Source organism: Oreochromis aureus, linkage group 10 (genome assembly GCF_013358895.1).
Source record: "Oreochromis aureus strain Israel breed Guangdong linkage group 10, ZZ_aureus, whole genome shotgun sequence".
Taxonomy (NCBI): domain Eukaryota; kingdom Metazoa; phylum Chordata; class Actinopteri; order Cichliformes; family Cichlidae; genus Oreochromis; species Oreochromis aureus.
Window position 1 is genome coordinate 14,606,386 of NC_052951.1, and position 18,507 is coordinate 14,624,892.

Here is an 18,507-nt window from a genome sequence, read left to right on the forward strand (position 1 = left end):
ATGCATTGCTGAATTTCCCTCTGTATTAAATCATGAATGTTGCTATATTGTTGATTTTAGCAGCAAATGTAACTGTAAAAATATTCAACCCCGTTTTTACTCAGTTGGACTGAATTGTTTCACAGGTAAAAACATTTCAGCACATTCATTATTCATTTGTCATCCTCAGATTCAAGATTGCTTTGATTTTATCTGTCTCACAAGGAAGGCTTAGTCCCATACTGGCTCACCTTAACAGGCTTTTAGAGTTTTAAATGGGTGAGTCAACCATCACCAATAAGTCAAATATTCTACACTTCACAGCATGCTGCATAAACCTGACGTAGGATAGTGAATACAGAATCAGCAGTTATAGAAAAATGATACGTGTGAGATCGCCTCACTTTTTTCTTACTACACAAATCCAAATGTCCTCAGTTTCTCTGAATCCAATTCCAGCATGGAAAAGCAGCATGATTAAACAAAGGAGCTTGAAGTATCATCCAGAAAATGTACGGCTCACTCCAACATAATGAGGTTAAATTTTGATTTTCTCCACCAGAAGACTTATATAACCCTGTGTGAAGTCTTTGCAGTTTATCTCTGTGTTGTCTGCTTTTGTGTGTGTGTGTGTGTGTGTGTGTGTTCCTTATATAAAGCAAGCTGACTTGCTTTTGTGCATTAAATGTACTCTACTACCTCTTTTCATATCATTTTAAACAAAAATCAACTTCAAAAGTTAAAACTATTTTTTTAAACTTTTTCCTGCCATTAATTTAATGTGATTTGAGCAGAACTAAGAATTACAGTATAAATAAAGCTCACATCCATACTCACTCACTTACAGGGATGATAGCAGCTTGAAATACTACACCCTAGCCTGCACACTGGTGTCACTGTTAACTTTGGACAGTCTTTTTTATTTAAAAAAAACAACAACAAAAAAACAAAAAAACTTTTCCTCAGAGCCATGAAAGTTTTCGTGCTTAAAGAGTTGGGGGGGGAAAGGTGAACGTGGAGGAAGGCTGCTAATGTAGGAATGACACCACGGTGTGTTTTGTTACATGATATCAAACAAAGATGGCAACTGGATGAGTAAGCTGCTCATTAAGGCACACATGGAGCTGTGGACCCTAGAATGGAGCTGGGGGGCTAGTTTTAGTGGTGATGTGGGGGGGTGACCACAATCCGATCATCTGTCTTGCTCAAGGACACTCTGGCAACACGAGGAGACCTAAGGCAAGATCTGGTTGAACATTTGAACCGCCTCCTTAAAAATAGGATGCCACTCCTATGTTGAGATATCCCACTTAATATGATACTTGTGATGGAAATTCCAATTTACCTGCTTAAATATTGCAGGTTACATTTCTGTGGTTAAACGACGTTTAATCCTCCATGGCAACGCTGCTGTTATAGTTTGATGGGAAGCGGGATTGGTCAACAGCAGCTGACCGCGCCCTCAACCCATATAAGCTACCTACCAAACTATTACCATCAAGTGTCGGGGGAATGACGGCTCTGCTGCCGCTGCTGCTGCTGCTGCTGCTGCCCTCGGTGCGGCGGAGGAGAGAAAGCATCTTTGTTTGTACAGAGAAGCTCTGGGCTTCCCTGCCCGCCTGCCTCCATCGACACAGCAACATCTGAAGATAAGAATATCCTTTCTGAAGACAGAGGTCGCTTATTCATCTGCCGCATTCATCTCTGCTCAATTTAGGATTTGTTTCCCCCCCCTTTCCCCCCTCCTCCTCTTCCTCCTCCTCTCTTCTCTCTCCCTCTCTTTTGCCTGGCTGGAATAATCAAACCCTCCCTGTATCCATGTGTCGGATCGCTGGATGATGCACAGGTAGGCTAAATGACACCGCACACCTCCTACACAGAAACGACCTTATGGACGGCGATAATTAGCTTTAAAGCGTGCTGCAGTAGAAAGCTACAAGATAAGCCGCGCTGTATCAGTGTCTGTGTGTTTTTATTTTGATTATTTTATTTTATTTTTCAATGTCAGTGGTCCGGAATTGTTTGCATTTCAATTCTTGTGGGGGGGGTAGGCTGCTGCTGCTGCTGCTCACCAATTATGGACACTTCTCTTGAGGTTTCTTTTGGAGATTTCACTTAAAGCAACGAGAGATAATCACATTTAAAAACCAAGCCGCCTTTTCCCCTCGCTCTCTAACGCTTTGCTTTTTTGTATCAGTGTTTACAGTCAGTTGAGGGAGGGTGGAGGAGAGGTATGGTTTCCAAATTCAACACGGTTGCGGTTGAGGTCGCTTAATTGCGTGCCGGCAGACATGCCCTGTGGTTAGGCTACAGCACATACAGCAGGGGCTTTTCCTTTGAATACAGGCTGCACAACACACACACACACACACACACACACACACACACACACACACACACAAGCCATTGTTTGATTTCGTCAGATGCCACATGCCGGGATGGCTAGGTATTAATTTTTTATATAAAAAAGTGAAGTTAAGGTGGTCTTTGAGTCATGCAGCACGCAGGGCCCTTGTCTCCGAAATGCTCGAGGTAGCCTATTTATTATTGAGAGGGATTTCATGTTCTGTGCCAGAGGACTGGCCAGTTTAAAGATAGGAGAAGGAGAGACGGGCAGACACAGAGAGGGAGAGAGAGAGGGAGGGAACGTGGAGTAAAACAGCTGTCACATCCTTTGCATCCTCGGCAGCTTCACTTTAATATTATCTTTAAAACCTGAGAAAGTTGTGCACTGGAAATTATGATTATTAATATGTTTTTAATATATATATTTGTGTGATGAGAGTAGTTCCTCAAACCTGTAGCCCTCTGGGCCTATTTATGCTCCCACAGGAATCTGCAGCTTCCACGCAGCAGGTTATGTAGCACCAATTAAGAAGGGTTGGCCGCTGGTGAGGTGCTGTGGTTCAATTTGGAGCTTGTTTTCAAAAATGTATTTATTTTTCCCACCCTTTACACAATTGACAGCAAATCATCACCACTAACATACCACACTGCATATATTACTTGGATGAATGTGAATGAACAGAAACAGACACTAGTTAATCATCTGCTATTGTTCACTGGATTGCGTAAATTGGTGTAGTTCAGATTCTTAGTCTTGTAATTCAGTTTAATTACATCATCATTCTTTTTTTTCTTTTTTTTTGAGTGTCTTCAGTGCTGTCGCTTAAAATGGTAACGAGTCTAGGTCACAGCTGGATATTAGCCCCAGTAATTAGATTAATTTATCAAAAAAAAAGAGGGGAGGTGCCCAAGATTCTGAGCTACGCTGCTGCACATTTCACAGGAGTGCTGCTGCCCTCCCTTCACCCTGGAAACCAATTTGCTTTGCAAATTCTACTCCACCTGTAATCCAACCCATTTTGTTACTTAGTTCTCTAAAATCTAGGTATTTACAACTCAGGTAGCTGCATGAAAAATGCTTTTCACTTAAAGTAAGTAACCACCTGTGCTTGACTATCGTTGCTTGCAATCTTTTAGCACCTCTGTTGTGGACGGCGCACAAGTGTTGCATCTCAGATTGCACATTTTCTCATCAACACTCTTAAATCCCTGCTGCTTTGGCTGACAGACTCATTTAAATGCTATGTTATTCTTTAGTAAGGCACTTGGTTTTCTTAAATGAGAGCTTTGTTGACAACAACGAAGGCTTGCAATGCTCCAAACCTGAACAATGGACTTATGCAATGCAGAGCATGACTTTTTGTGTATCTAGTGTGTGTGTGTGTGTGTTGGGTTTTTTTTATGATAATATTTCCAGGCAGCAATGCAACAGCAGGGTGTGTCACAGTCTTTCCTTTTTGTTTTCTATTTTAATTTCCCTTTTTCATCTTTTGTATTTGCAGCTTGCAGCAAATTTCCTGTGTTTATTTTTATAAGTTATCAGCTCTGTTTTGACACAGGATATGCCACTGGCAATATTTTGCTCATCATTTAGTATTTTTTATGCCTTCGGTGTCATCTTTTCCCCACTCTTGTTGCTATAATCTGGCTCGCAAGACATCTGTCTCCATTGCTGCTTCCAGTGAGACTTAAGGGTTTGGACAGAGTGTTAGTTTTTTTTTTTCTTTTTCTTAATGACGTCACAGCTGCTGTTACCCACATAATACAACCGGTATTAATTCAGTTGAAAATAATATCAGAAATTATTTTATAGCTCTTAATAGTATTAAGCTGCATCCACATTACTTCACATTAAGCTTAATGCTGGAATGTATTTGAGCCATTATCTGTTAAAGCTGCACTTATTTTAATTTTTTACATTAGCATGGCGCCTGCTAAGTATGAAAAGGAAATTTCGAATTAAGATGTCATGCCTAAAGCACCAGCCAATATGCAAAGAGAGATGGATGACTGGGTGACATGAAGGAGGAGACTGCTTGAAATAACAACAGGGCAGAGTTGACATGGTGTGTGTGTGTGTGTGTGTGTGCGTGTGTCACAGCTCAATAGCTTCAGCGTGCATACTGGGGAAGTGGAAGTTTACAGATATTGTGCGGCATTGCGAATCGTGTCGCTTCCTCTCTATCATACCCCATCAAGGTCACATCCACAGACTGAAAGTGGTGGCCCTGGCCTTTTCCACTTCTGGCTCTGGCAGAGGAACGGGGCCCGCGGACCACTGCTGCTTCTAATCAGGGCTGACGCGTGACTCAGTTGCATGCCAGCTGCGCAGCCAAACAGGGATTATGTCCCTGGATGGTGAAGACAAAAAAAGGTCACAGTTGAGATCTTTGTCTCGCTACACCTTTGGGGAGTTGGGGTTATTTCATTATTTGCACATTATATTTAATGAACTTTGCTCAAATGACTGAAACAAAATACTTAAACAACTGAAATCCTACACACAATACAAGTCATACAGCCAGCAGTCCTATAGTCAGAGTTGGGAAACCAGCAGCGCTGTTGGTTAAGTTGCAATCTGGGTCATTGTGCCACTTGTTTTAAAGGGTAGCTGTAAGGCTGTAAGACAGTATTAGTCCAGATATGGACACTGAAATTTTGAAAAGTAAAATAATAATCTGCATATGTGGCGGCAACTGATTTAGAAAGCTTGATTGGTCTTGTTATATATCTGTGAAATAATTGACAGTGAAATTGCCCGTTATTTTCACCGCAGGTGGTACAGTAGGTGGAATGGAGCGGAAGGTGGTCTGTAATTTTCTGTAAGCAGAATGCTACTCAGGAATCAGCAAAGGTTGGTACACCGGGGCCTGTCATACTGGGAGGCGCCGTGACAGAAATGTTTTCTGAAAAGCTCAGCTGTAATTCATTAAATATGTGCATGACAAAAAAATTGCACCAGATCAAATTTTAGCAAGACGGTGCAGCCATTATGAAGAAGGAATGACATTTGCTAGGTATTTCTTTCCGTTAGTTCTCATTAATGAAACGCTGTGAGACTGAAATTAGTTTTTTTTTTTTTTTTTTTTTTTTTTTGCTGTGCATTAACAAATAACGAAATGTAAAATGCTTATGTGCTGTTTTTGGGGGTGGAATAACAGCTCGGGGAGAAGAGTGAGGAAACCTCAAACTTGTGATGTTATCAGTTATGAAGTGTAGACAGTCTCTGGAACTAGCGGCACATTTTGACGCTTTGTTTCAGGAGTATTGGTACATTTTCTGCTGCTTAAATGACGATGTTCCTGTACAACAGTACTCCCCCCCCCCACCCCACCCCCCACGGTGCACACAACTTTTGTAATTAATGGGCTCCTAAGGTTGACACCACAGTCTCCAATCAGCCTCTGGCCTTGATTAAGAGGCTATTGTATTGCAGTAATAGCAGAGGAAAACAGAAGCGAAGTAAGTGTTCATAATCTCACAGTTTAACTTTCCATGGCACTGTAGTAATTCGGCAAATGAAAATAGCATAAAGAATAATGAGTTCTTGGAGTGCATATAAAAAACCCCTAAAGGTGATGTTTATAATAAGCATTTACTGTTAAACTTAGGATACATGAGCCAGGAGGTGAAGAAAGCAGGATTGTTATTCTGCTCCATTCAGGTGTCTTCTGCATGTTCAGGAGTGTTGCATTACATTGCAAATGTATTTCAGCTCGTCCATCGTTGCTACCGTGTGACAGCATGAGAAAAGGGAACTGCACTGTTAACCAAAATGTGCCCAGGCAGCATAATCAGTGCCCTTTGAGATATAAAACACAATATCACCCTGTCAGTACATTATGCAGTTACGGTGCTCAGAAAACAGCAATGCAACAAGATCCTGCTGAAATCTGGAGCAAAGAACAGAAACTACTCTCTGTGCTCCAGTTACTGTATCATTTCAAATCTGCATTTTCTATCTAACCCATTGTTTGGCAATTTAGCAGGCACACCATAATATTATTAGAGGTGTCTTTGTTTTCCTAATTCTGAAATTACAGGATATTTACAGTTCAGTGTCCCCAAATTGTGGATCTTTATTTATTAAAAAGAGCCAGTAATTCCTAGAATATCATAACATTTCTGATATATTCTAAACTTATGTGATCTTTTACTTTGGCGAGCCTCATATCTGGTTTTGCATTCCTAAATGCTTTAGTAATGAATGTCAAAGAAAAAAATAAATCAAAGGTCCAACAACAGACTGGATCCAATGCATTATTCATAAGAGCACTGGGTTAGCTTCTTTTACAGTACATCAGTGCCATCTTTAAATAAGCGTGCACAGAAGCCTGTTTCTTCCACTAAAACAGTGATGACATGTGGAAGGTCAAACATTCACCTTGGCTGACTGTCAGTCTGGTACAGTAATACACATTATCTTCATCAGTGAGTCAGCCCATAATGTTGGAACTGAAAAAAAGGGGTTGGGTGGGGGGGTTGGGTCGGTGGGGGATGCTACAGTATGGCAAACTGAAATGTTTTGATTGAACTTGCATCAGATCTGTTGCCAGAGACGTCTGACGGGGCTGCGGAGGTCTTATACTGTCTTAGTTTCAGATTGCTCAATGAATCTTTCTCTTTCATACCAGACATTACTCTCACCAGCACAGGCATTAATCTTTTCAAGCTAATATCCACAGGACTCTGGCTTAGAAGGCATGTGAGCGCTCACGATGAAAGGAAGCTTATGTATGGGGTAAAATAAGAGCAGGAAACCTGGCCAGCCATAGTAAATTGCATTGTAAGACTTGGGGTTAAAAGAGCAAAGTCTTGCAAGCTTTCGTTTCTCCTTCCTTATCATCTCACATTAAGGTGGATGACAGATTTATGTGGAGGCAATTGATCAGCTGCCTGACTGTCCATCCATCACGCTGATCTCTGCTGTGCCTGAACCAGGCCTGTCACACTCAGATGACCAGCGGACTGCAGCGTCGGGGATGGTGTGGTAAACACTGGGACAGTCATTTATTTCAATTCAATCTGTGTCTTCGGGCGTCTCTCATGGGGAACAGATTCATGCTAATTTGTTATAGTATGCATCGGAAATCTCATCTAATGCTGCATTGCAAAATCAATCTTATCCTTGCCCGAGGCGGCTGCTTCTATAAAGGAGTTTGTCTCTTGCGTCCTACCTGTATGAGAAGGCTCCATGCCGTATCAGTGTCAACATTCATTGGGTTTTAGTGGAGCTTTCTGATCCTGGCCAAGAAGCTGTTACCCAAGATTAACCCAGGTTGTTCTGTTGCATTGCTGGTGAAGAGGAGAGAGGAGTGTGTGTGTGTGTCTGTGTCTTGTGTGTGAGAAGGAAAGAATCAGTGAATAGGATCCTTTCTTGCTCCCACTCTCCATTTTGTCTGGTGGCATCATTCTCAGGATGAGATGTGACAGCACTGGATGATCTAATCATGGATGTCATAGCATAGCTGCTTATTAACTGAGATTTCAAGGGCAAACATTTTCATCATTAGTAGTATGCTGTATAAATGGGTGAGCTCCACAAGCAAGTACAGTGCTGAATGATGGCTCCTGGTAATGTCACTGAAGCACAGGAGGGACTTTGCTGTCTCATTAAATTTTTTGTGCATATATTTTCGGAAGCGTCTTTATGAGGAGCTAAGTTACAGAACCTACATTTCTACACAGTGTTCCACTAGAGGACCGAATCTCAACGGCAAATTAATTCTTCCTTGAGAGTTGAGAGGGAAGGTCCGTCATTTATAATAAAGATCTCTGGGGTTGCTTTCATGAGGGTTGTGTTTAAGAGTATTTGCATATCCAGAGTCTTGAAGAGGCACTCTGAAAGATGGGGGAATTCATAAAGTTGCACAGTAAGGACTTCAATGATCTTTGATATCTGCACTGTATCTGTTAGCTCCCTGACAGTGTATTTTATCGTCACTGCTTTTGGATCAGTATATTTTTGGGCAGATTGAATTAAAGTTCAGCTTTTTAGAAACCTCTGGTATCTCCCAATGAGATGTTATCCTTTGTTAGCCCTGTATGAGCTACAGCACGCTGGTGAAAACTGACGGAAAGCTTTTAGTATTTTGATTGGATTTGATTTTTTTGCATGTGAAAATGTTAATCAACAAGGCAATCATTTAATTTATTTTTATATACAAATTCATAGTGCTGCCCTTTATTATCAGTGCCTGTATAGCTTCATAGAAAATATGGTCTATCTGTCCAATGTTTGGGGGGGGCAAAAGAAGTCTTTCAGTTTGCAAAACCTATGAGTATTTATTAGTAGGCTGCAGCTTACCTTGTGATTGTGTGAACAGCTAGTACTATTCAGAAGAGTGAAATGTAGAGATGCATCAACTGCAATTGTCTTGGTCGATGTCAATTGTTTTTAAGTGTGACCTGCTGATTTTTGGCAATGTCAATTTCTTTCTGAGTACTATAGCTACCAGCAAACCAAGCAAAATCATCTTTTTTCATTATTCATTATTCAATATTTTTTGTTAATAAAACAAATGATAAAACTTTACAGTTTCCCCCATACTGCTCTGACTGAAACGACTGAAAATTAAGTGCTCTGCTACTGGTAAGAGGTACAGGTCATTAGTTGCTGTACACCCACCTTTACCTGAAACATTTTCCCTTATAAAACAAAAGCAGTTGCAATAGATTTTTATAATATAACAAAACAAACATCAGTTACTCATATTATTTTCCAATATGTTTATAACTTCCCCAGAACATCAACACTTATCTTTTCCAATTATCTTTCCTTATAACGGGGCTGATCCTTTGCTTATACCAAGCCTGGCGGCATGTGGCTAGCTCTGAGCTCTAGCTATCTTGCTAGCTAGTTTTTTTAGTATCTTTAAAATGTCCATTTTCAGCTGGGTGAGTGTTATTTAAGTGTGCAATTAGGTAAAGGAGTTTTTCGTGATGGTCCCCCATGTGCCTTCACTCACAGTTAGGCGCTTTCTAGCCAGCAACATGTTAGCATGTGGGCTGTGAGTGTGCTGCAACTATTTGTCTGCATTCGTGTTACACAGCATTAAAGGTGACATACACGAAGCTGTCTGGCCAGTCAGTCATCTGATTGTGGTCCCTAGCTGGTGGATTGGTGTATCTCTAGTAAAATGGGGTAAAAGAAATTATATAGTTGTAACAGATATCCAAACACATCCTCACTAATGCACACCCTCACATTATTCTTACATGGGGCTGAATTTGCTCTCAACAGCCATTCAGACATGAACCATTTTTCTGAAACGCCTGAACAGCGAAAGATTAAACTATCACAAGAATATCAAAAACATCCATCAGAATAAACTGAAAGATTTTCCCACTCATTTGTACTTTAGCTTACCTGTGTGAGATTGACAGCGTCTGACTAAATGGCGCTCTACGCCATTCTTTGCTCGTCCACACACATCAGTCATGTCATTGTATGCTCAAACCGAGTGGAGTGGGTGGCGAGCAGAAAATTGGAATCTTTTTAATAAAATAAAGCTTCAGACAAATGGTTCTGTTCTGAGACAATCTTGTATGTAACTTCTTTTTCCCCCTGAAAACTGAAATATAAGTAGAAGAACTGAATGTTGACAGAAGATATGTCAGGACAAAAATCTGTCTAATGATGTTAGTGAGTCTTGCCTGAGCTGAGCCCCTCATAGCCACGACCCAACCTCCACCTAAGTGTGTGATGAAGGTGTTGCTCTGATCCCGCTTGGTTGGACAGAAACAGTGATGCAGGCTCATTTGCTACATGTAAGCGAATAAGCTGGAAGATGCCTGCCGTCTTGTCATTTAAATCACATTTTTTTTGCTGTGGGAACCCAAGCAAATTGCATCTCAGAGGAAAGCATTTCAAATGGCATTACAGTTACAGCAGTGTAGCAAGCAGATGTGCATGGATTTTATCCCTACTACGCCTACAGTACATTTACATTTGCTTAATGAGGGTACTGTGAAGAGTACCATGTTTATGCTTGTAGCTAGTGTTACGTAGTTAGTTACCTAATTACCTGGCTTGCTGGTTTGTGAAAATGTCATCTGTTACAGGCCCTGTTCTACTGAGACAAGGGGAAACTAATGCTCGGCTGACACGCACCCAGTATGTATGGCCTACATAGTGTTGCAGCAGGTAGATAGATACCTTAAATTGGTTGTTCTGCCTGAGTGTTGTTCAAGCCAAAGGCCCATATCTGCTCATATTTATCACACTTAAATCTAAAGGTGCAGTAAAAACAGAGTTTTTTCTCTTCAGGCCTGTGTCTCTAAGAGCTTTCCCAGCAAGACAAATTGGCAGATTGTGAAGAAAAATAAGGGCACAGCAACAGCATGACTATGACCGTAAATGCTACGAAAGCGGCTTGATTGTTTCTGTGGAATATTTACAATTAAAATCAATATTTTCAAAAGGTTGCTTTCATGTCTGATAAAAGCAACCGGCGCAGCGCACAGTGTGAACAGCAGCCACAAACATCTCGTTTTTAGCACTGCAAATACTGGAACGTTTATACATCTCTTTGAATTATGCAACATATAAATCATGGGGATAACAGCTGACGCAGAGATACGAGTTAACGGTCAAGAAGAGGATCAAGTGGTTGATGAAGATGAGGATAATGACGGCCTTGTTGATGAGGAGGAGTATATGCCTAATGGCAAGGGTGACGGTCGTGCGGATGCAGATGTTGATGAGGGCGGTGATTGTACCTCTTAGGCTTGCAGCTGAGATAAAAAAGCATACACACATAAAAACTCAATAGCAAACGCTTCTAGCTTGAAAAGGCACAAATGCGATACCTTAGGCTGGTAGAAAATTCAGAAAGACATATTTGACAGTGTGTCTGTTTGAGGACTATAAGCATATTTTTTTTTCTTCAAAACATTTTTCATTTAACAGAATGCATACCAAAGTCCAAATTCAGCTGCATTAAAAAAAGAATTCAGTGCTTTGGGAAATGCTTTGCCTATTTGCTTTCTTGCTGAGAGTGAGATGAGAAGATTGATAGCACTCTCATGTCTTTACAGTAAATATGAAACTCCTGCCAGCAGCCAGCTAACTTATCTTACCACATAGTGCGGAAACAGGTGGAAAATGGCTACCCTGGCTCTTTTCAGAGGTAACAAAATATTCCTCCCAGCACCTCTCTGTAAAGCTCCCCTAAAAGACATGTTGCATTTAGTCGGTATGAAACCAAACTGTAGAAAATTATTTTGCTGTCAGCTACTGTCTAGGCTCCATAAAACTACTGCTCCAGGCTTTGCACTAAGTGAAGTTAGCCTGTTGCCTGCAGCTGATTATCTACACTGTGAAAAGGAAATCCATTTAAATAATGGGAAACGTCCTGGTCATTTTATCCCCAGCTCATTTGTCAGAATTTTATCGTGAATTGTAAAATTCAGTGCATTTCAAGATTTAAAGAAAAAACACCCGTAAAAATGAATAGATTTTAGAATGGTAAATTGTTCTAAATCTACTATAGTGTATAGTCTGCAGTGTACACTCAAAAAATAGATTTGAGAATTGTGTCACTTTTCTCATATTAGTCTTAATATAACAAGACAGCCAATGACCCTTTCTCCTAAATGTTAACACGAGCAAGCACGCTGTTATAAAATACCATCTAAAATGAGATTATTAGATAGGAGAAGCACCTGATAAGCCTAGTACTGACGTTCAATATGAACCATGTTGTTTATCAGCTCATCTTTTATTTAGCAGGTGCAGAATCAGCAACTAAACGGCGTCCATCCCACCAGTGCAGCATCAGTTCTTGCATTTTTTGATTCATCCCTGTCAATAGCCAACTGCAAAAACGTACATTGCAATCCTGACACTTTTTGTTAACACATAAAATAAAAATAAGCAGTCCCTCATTGCTGATGAAATACCTCGATTCTCTCCCTTAGCCCACCTGCCAAAGTAGATGATGTGTCCTCATCATAAAAAAAGTAGGCCTAGATGTCATGTATGAGTAATTAAAGTTTCATGTTACACAAGCCACTATAGATGAGTGCATGCCCATCATAAAAGATTGACTCATTCCAATGAAGCTGCCTCCAAAAAAAAAAAAAAAAGTACTGAGGAAAAAGTAGAAGGGATGAAATGTAAGATTCATAAAGCTGGGAGAAGAAGAGAAAGTGTTGTTTGCAACATGACATACATTTGAAGTCGGGACACTGTCATGCAGTGTGGAAAAATATGGATGCCACTAGGAGCGCTGAGAGCCTGGAACAGCAACACAGATACCCACAAAAAGCATGAAAGAACACCAGGATGTTCCATTTACCAATTTACCAAATAATCATCTCTGCATTATGTTTGGGTTACAAACATGATGAACTGTGTTAAGTGAGCAAACAGCGGCTTAAAACAAAAGCTGAGTGACAAAAAGGTACCGCGTGTGAAGAGAAAGAGACTCACCTAAGTGTCTCATGCACACTGCTGGGAGGAAAACGGTATCACTGGGGATGATAATTGGATGACACCAAATTAGAAGCTGGGAGTGTTTACACACTGTTGCATTTAATAAATGGAAAATGAGAACCCCTTGAGCATTTGACCATCAAATGCATGTGTAGATCTGCTTATTAGCTTTTATTTTATTGATGGTTTGATGGAAAAAGGTAATGTCACTTTTATGTGTGTAGGAAATATGAAGCCACAGTCATCAGCAGTTATTATAGTTTACATAAAGACTGGAAGTAGGGGGGACTCGGGAAGTATTGCTCTCAGATAAAAGAAAACCTTCCATTGAAAGGAAAAAATACAAATAATTGATATTATCCACCAACTGAGGGGGGTGGAAGTGGTTAACACAAAGCTTGAATGCTTAAATGTCCTTAAATCTAAACCACATGTCAAACAAACAACATAAAAGGCGTTCAGTGCATAATGTCCAAAGCTGCCACAATTTATTGCTATTCAAAATCCAGGAAATTGCACTTTAGTATTGTCACGCTCATGTCTTTCAACCATAAAAAAATTACTTTCAGTAACATTTAGTATTTGATCTATGCTTTAAAACAAAGTGTCAAACGATCACGGAAATATATTAAAGACAGTTTGATTCTTATTGTTAAAAGCTGCGGACTTCTCTGAAGTACGCCTACCCCGTAGGTGTAGCAGAAAAAAACAAGAGAAGAAAATAAACACCCTTGTCAAATTACTCACTCGCTCACCTCACAAATAACCTGCACTGGTTGCAAATATTGCAAAGTAATTTAACTTGACCTTTGGAAGGTAATGGAGCCACTGTTAACCATAAATTCAAGGATGAGTCGAGTGAAACACGGCCACATAACAAGGGTTGAAATTCGTGAGACATTCACTCTGCTTTTATCTAAAGAGCTTCAGTAAAAGTCGTGGCATTAAGTAAAATGAAGTGGCTTTAATGAAACAATCTAAACATAAATTTAAGAAACTGAATATGGGTCAACGTTCTTGGATGGATAACGGTTAGAGTATCTACATTTCATGTTCTTGGTCTCCAGAGGATAATTTGTACTCACTTTTTTAGCCCCCAGCCTGCGCTTTACATTTGCAGTTTTTGTGATTTACCGCGACTTTCAGTGCATTTTACTTCTAGCTCCTTTGTGTGTTCAGTACTTTTTTTATTTTTTTTATTTGCAGTTTTATTAGCCTCAGTGATACTTTGGGTTTAATTTTAACTACTAAGTCTCCAGGCTAAGATGATGAATGTAGGCAGCATTGCAGATTACCATGTTATGTTAGCTTTGTCATTGTGAGCAGGTGAGCCTGCTGTCAGTGGCATTCAACTATTCCTTTTTTCCCTCCTTTGTGTTGTCTCAGCTTCATTTCAGTCCTTTGTAATAAATGTGTAATTGATGAAATTAGGTAGATTATGTAATGTGACACTATATATTGTTTGTTTTTTCTACGTTTGAGCAGTTCATCAAATCTGTGAAGGCTCTGGCTATACAGTGATTTTAGCATGAACTTGGTCTTTTGTACTCTTTTGATTCCTAGCAGACCTCCATTTCTGTTTATGAGGTTGCAGCTAAATTTGGTCCGATTATGTCTTCACTTCCTCTCCATCTACCTTCCTACCCCTCTAGTTGAGAGGATTTTATCTTTTCTGATGTGGATTTTAGCATTGCTGTGTTTATATTCAACAATACTGAATCTGCTTTTCGGCTTAAAAATTCAAAAACGCAGTCTACATTAGCATACGTAATGCCCTTGCACATGTGGTTTATTGCAGTGGTTGTCATGGATGCCTGCAGATTGCATGTTGTGCCCAGTAAAGTGATCAAAATTCATGGACCACAGAAAGTGACAACATATAGAAACAGCTGGAACTTCAAAGGGTGCAGCGTTCCTGGATTTAGATCCTACTTTTAGTATCCTCCAAGGAAAACAGCTCAACAAAATTTTCTGCAGAGTAACAGCATCCATTGCATGTGTCATCAAAATGACTTTAAAAGGTCACATTTATGCTTTATTTATGGAAATTGTTGGAGTGTATCATGACATAGCCTCAATTATAGCATTTCCTGGCTTGGAATGAGAAAAGTCTATGTGGCAAAACTTTTAAGCTTATAAGGGAGGGTAAAGCAGGATCTTTCAAAATTGAAGAAAGATAGATAGATAGATAGATCGATCTTCATTCTGGAAGACATTGAAAGAAACCAATGAAAAACAGAAATGAGGGGTTGAATATCTCATAATGCAAGTCTTAATTAAGAAAACCTCCTCTTCGAGGCTGGTGGGGATTCACTGAGGAGTCGTTGGCATGCAAACACAGGAAGAATTCATTCCAACCCAAAACCCAGCAACAACTCACTGAGGCCACTTTTATATAGGCGCCTAGTAAACACAGTACCAAAAAAAAAAGAAAAAAAAAAAGCTTCATCTGGGCCAGACTGAGGTAGCAGCTTGTTTGAGTGATCCCAGACAGCTGAGCAACCTTCTGTGGCTTCGTCCTGGGTGCTGTAGGGTGGAGGGCGGGTGCTGTCCTTGTAACTGCTGTAGGTCCCCAGGCAGTATGAGTGCCTGAGTGACAACCCCCTGCTGCCTACTCCTCGCTTATATTTGCATTCATATACTATTAATAAACTTGAATTTCAGTGCAGCAGAATTTCTCCGTAATTTTTCCCCCTTTTTTTTTCAAATGACCAGAACCTCCTTGAGCTTATATGTCAAGAAAGATTTATAATTATTCATGAGTGTATTGACGGTTTATCCTCATAAATTTACATGAATGTGTACACTTTTGTGAATGTTCTTTGAAGATATTCTGCTTAATATCACATGGGACAGACTTGAATGAAATAAATGCTATCGATTGGGTGTGTTTTTCCCTTCTGTCTATCGAGTAATGAATTAATCATCTTACTGATGCATATCTGTGGAGTAAAATCTATGTCTTTGACTTAGCCGGTCTCCTATGCGCCTTCTCGCTCGTTTCACTGTGGAAAAACTATAGTCTTCAAACTACTGTTAGTCATGTGACTTGATATAAGGGCTGCATATGGTGGTGTAGGAGAAGCAAGAAGGTAAAGAAGAGTGCAGTATGAAGGGAAGTCATGTTGAGCACATCCTTTGAGGCACATAAAGTGTGACCTGCTAATGAGATAGTTGATGATTCAGATCACATTTATGGCATCAAACAGGCTCACCCTGATGTTATCTTTGTGCTTGTGGTTTTAAAAGCGGGGATAGAAGTCATGTCTGTTTATTTGCGTGTCTACCGTCTGTGCTGAATTTTATCTACTGCGAGTGAACCACTGGCTTAGCAGAGATTTGACTCTGTAGTAGCATTTTTTTTTTATTCCTTAAAATGTATATTCATAAGATAAAGATCATGTTTTCCCCTTGAAAGATGGATGGAAATATTTTTTTAGATATATTTAAAAACCCTGCAAGCTCTGATTTTTTTCAAGTCTGTTAGAAAATTGTCCATTTTTATTTTGGAAGCAAAAGTGCTGACACGCTGTGGACTTTTTGTTGAGCTTTAAAAAAAACATGGCTGCTCACTCTCTTTGTCTGCTGCTGTATGCAGCAGTACTATCTCAGTGTGCGGAACAAGACGGTCCCTTGATGTCTGAGTTACTCAACTACAGACTATTCCTGATAAATACCAGCACTCCTTTTTTTTTTTTGTTTCCCCATAGAGGAACAAACGTCTGAAAAGAGGCATCCATCTGTGTCTCACGGTTATTTGAAGAAATCAATTCGCTGTTTCACTCTGTAATTACTAAAACATGCAACTAGACAGATACATTAATGATTCATTATGAGACAACAAACAAAGCAAAACATTTTTTTTTTGTCTACAGCTCTTCCATTTATGAAAAGCTATGCTAAAATGGCAACGCAGCAAAAAAAGAAGAAAAAAAACGCAATTAAAGAAAATGTATTTTAAAAGGAGAGCTTCAATCTTCAATCCAAACTAGATCAAAGAAAAATTCCTAGTGTATGTAGGTCAAACCCGTCTTTGTTTCACACCAGGACAGATTAGATTTTACTTCCAAATTGGTTAATTAAAAGTGTGTATCATTACTGGTGTCATTGTTTCCGTCTGTAATTTAGAGTAATTCTGAGCTCACTGCTCAGGTTTTGGTGTAGTTTCTTCACTCAGAAGAAATGCTGCTGTGCATGACAGTCAAACTTAAGGCCATGAACTTAATAGACACAGAACAGACAGAATTATATGGAAGGATTTTTAGCAGCATTAAATAATCTTATATTGTTTAGTATTTGCCTCCACAGTCTGGTGCATGCCACAAATTTCAACATGCTTTCTTAGATTACAGCATTCTTTGAAAATCTTCCTTTGCACTTACTGTAAATATCAGCAGGTTTGACAGTGATGTGCCTTCTGTGCTGTAACACAGAGGGTACAGCACTGTGCAAAAGTCTTATTTCATTACTCATTTCTTTGTAATTTAATAGCAATGAGAAATACTTTTTTTTGCAATTTTTTAAAGTGGTCCTGAGCAGTAGTTCTCCAGGCTTTCTAAATATCAGTGCTTTTCTTTGGGTGTTTGCTGCTTTTTTTTTTTTCTTTTATTCATTTTCATCCCAGTTCTTGTACCTGACCATTTTTATTTTCACAATTTTTTATCATTCAAGCACAAAACAGACAGCTCACTCAATGTGATGAATCAGTGTTGTGTCCACACATAACAGACACCTGAACAACTAACTTTAAATTGTATCTTTACAATTTGTTCCTAGCAGCCTGTCACAAACACACATCATTTGTTCCTATTTCTTTAGTTGTATGGAAACGTAGTTGTATGGAACGATAACACAGTTTGACAAGCATAAAACTGTATTTTTGCACCAACAAGGTGATTCCCAAAGAGCTGTTAGCCAAAACCTGGCATATCTCATCATGGAGTGCAGCGTGTTTTTAACAAATGTGAGGAAAATGGAAAAATGGACAGTTGGAGGATAAAAGACGAAGTGGAAAGCCTCAAAAACTGTCTGCAACAGTGCAATATCTAAAAGTCATGTCCTTAAGAAATAGGGAAAATATCCAGCAAAGACCTAAAAGATGCATCTGGCCCTTCAGTTGATCCATCTGCTGTTCCCTAAAGTCTCATCAGAAATGGTCTCAGTGGAAGGGTGGCTGTCAAGAAGCCATTCTTAAGGAAGGGAAACAGGGAGAAAAGACTATGCCAAATTACACAAGAACCTGAACAGGTTTTATTCGCTGATGAATCCAAATTTGAATATTTTGGTTCAAATTGTCATCAGGAGAGACTGTACAACAGTGTGTATTTATAGCCATCTGTAACAGTGTGGGGGCTCTGCCATAGATGATGGCTAAATTTTCAGCCATTGGTGCTGGAATTTTTGTCAAAATTGATGGAATTATGAACATATAAAAGTATTATCAGATTATGATCCATAATGCATTACCATCTGGAAAGCTGACTGGCAACAGCTTTATTTTTTAGCATAACATTGGCAGTGTGCAGTGAAATCATACCTGGGTATAAAAAAAACAACCCATAGTTGAACACTATCAGGCATAGATTGGCCTCGCCAGAGCCCAGAACTCTATTTATTTCGTTTAAATAGATAGCTGTCCTTTTCCAGGCACAATATAAAGAAATGAGGAGTGGCTCAAGACTTTTGCACAGTACTTCAGAGTAACTCCAAATGACCCCCGTCACCCTAATAGAGATTATTTCTAG

General features: G+C 39.6%; 1 protein-coding gene across 5 annotated transcripts in view; it reads left to right on the plus strand.

Annotated features, from left to right (window-relative positions):
- Positions 1 to 1,406: 1,406 nt before the first annotated feature.
- Positions 1,407 to 18,507, plus strand: part of nrxn2a (neurexin 2a) — a 128,049-nt gene continuing 110,948 nt past the window's right edge. For all 5 annotated transcript variants that reach the window (XM_039618668.1, XM_039618672.1, XM_039618670.1 and 2 more), the window contains exon 1: positions 1,407 to 1,825. The gene's annotated coding sequence lies outside the window, so the exon portion shown is untranslated. The remainder of the gene's footprint in view (positions 1,826 to 18,507) is intronic.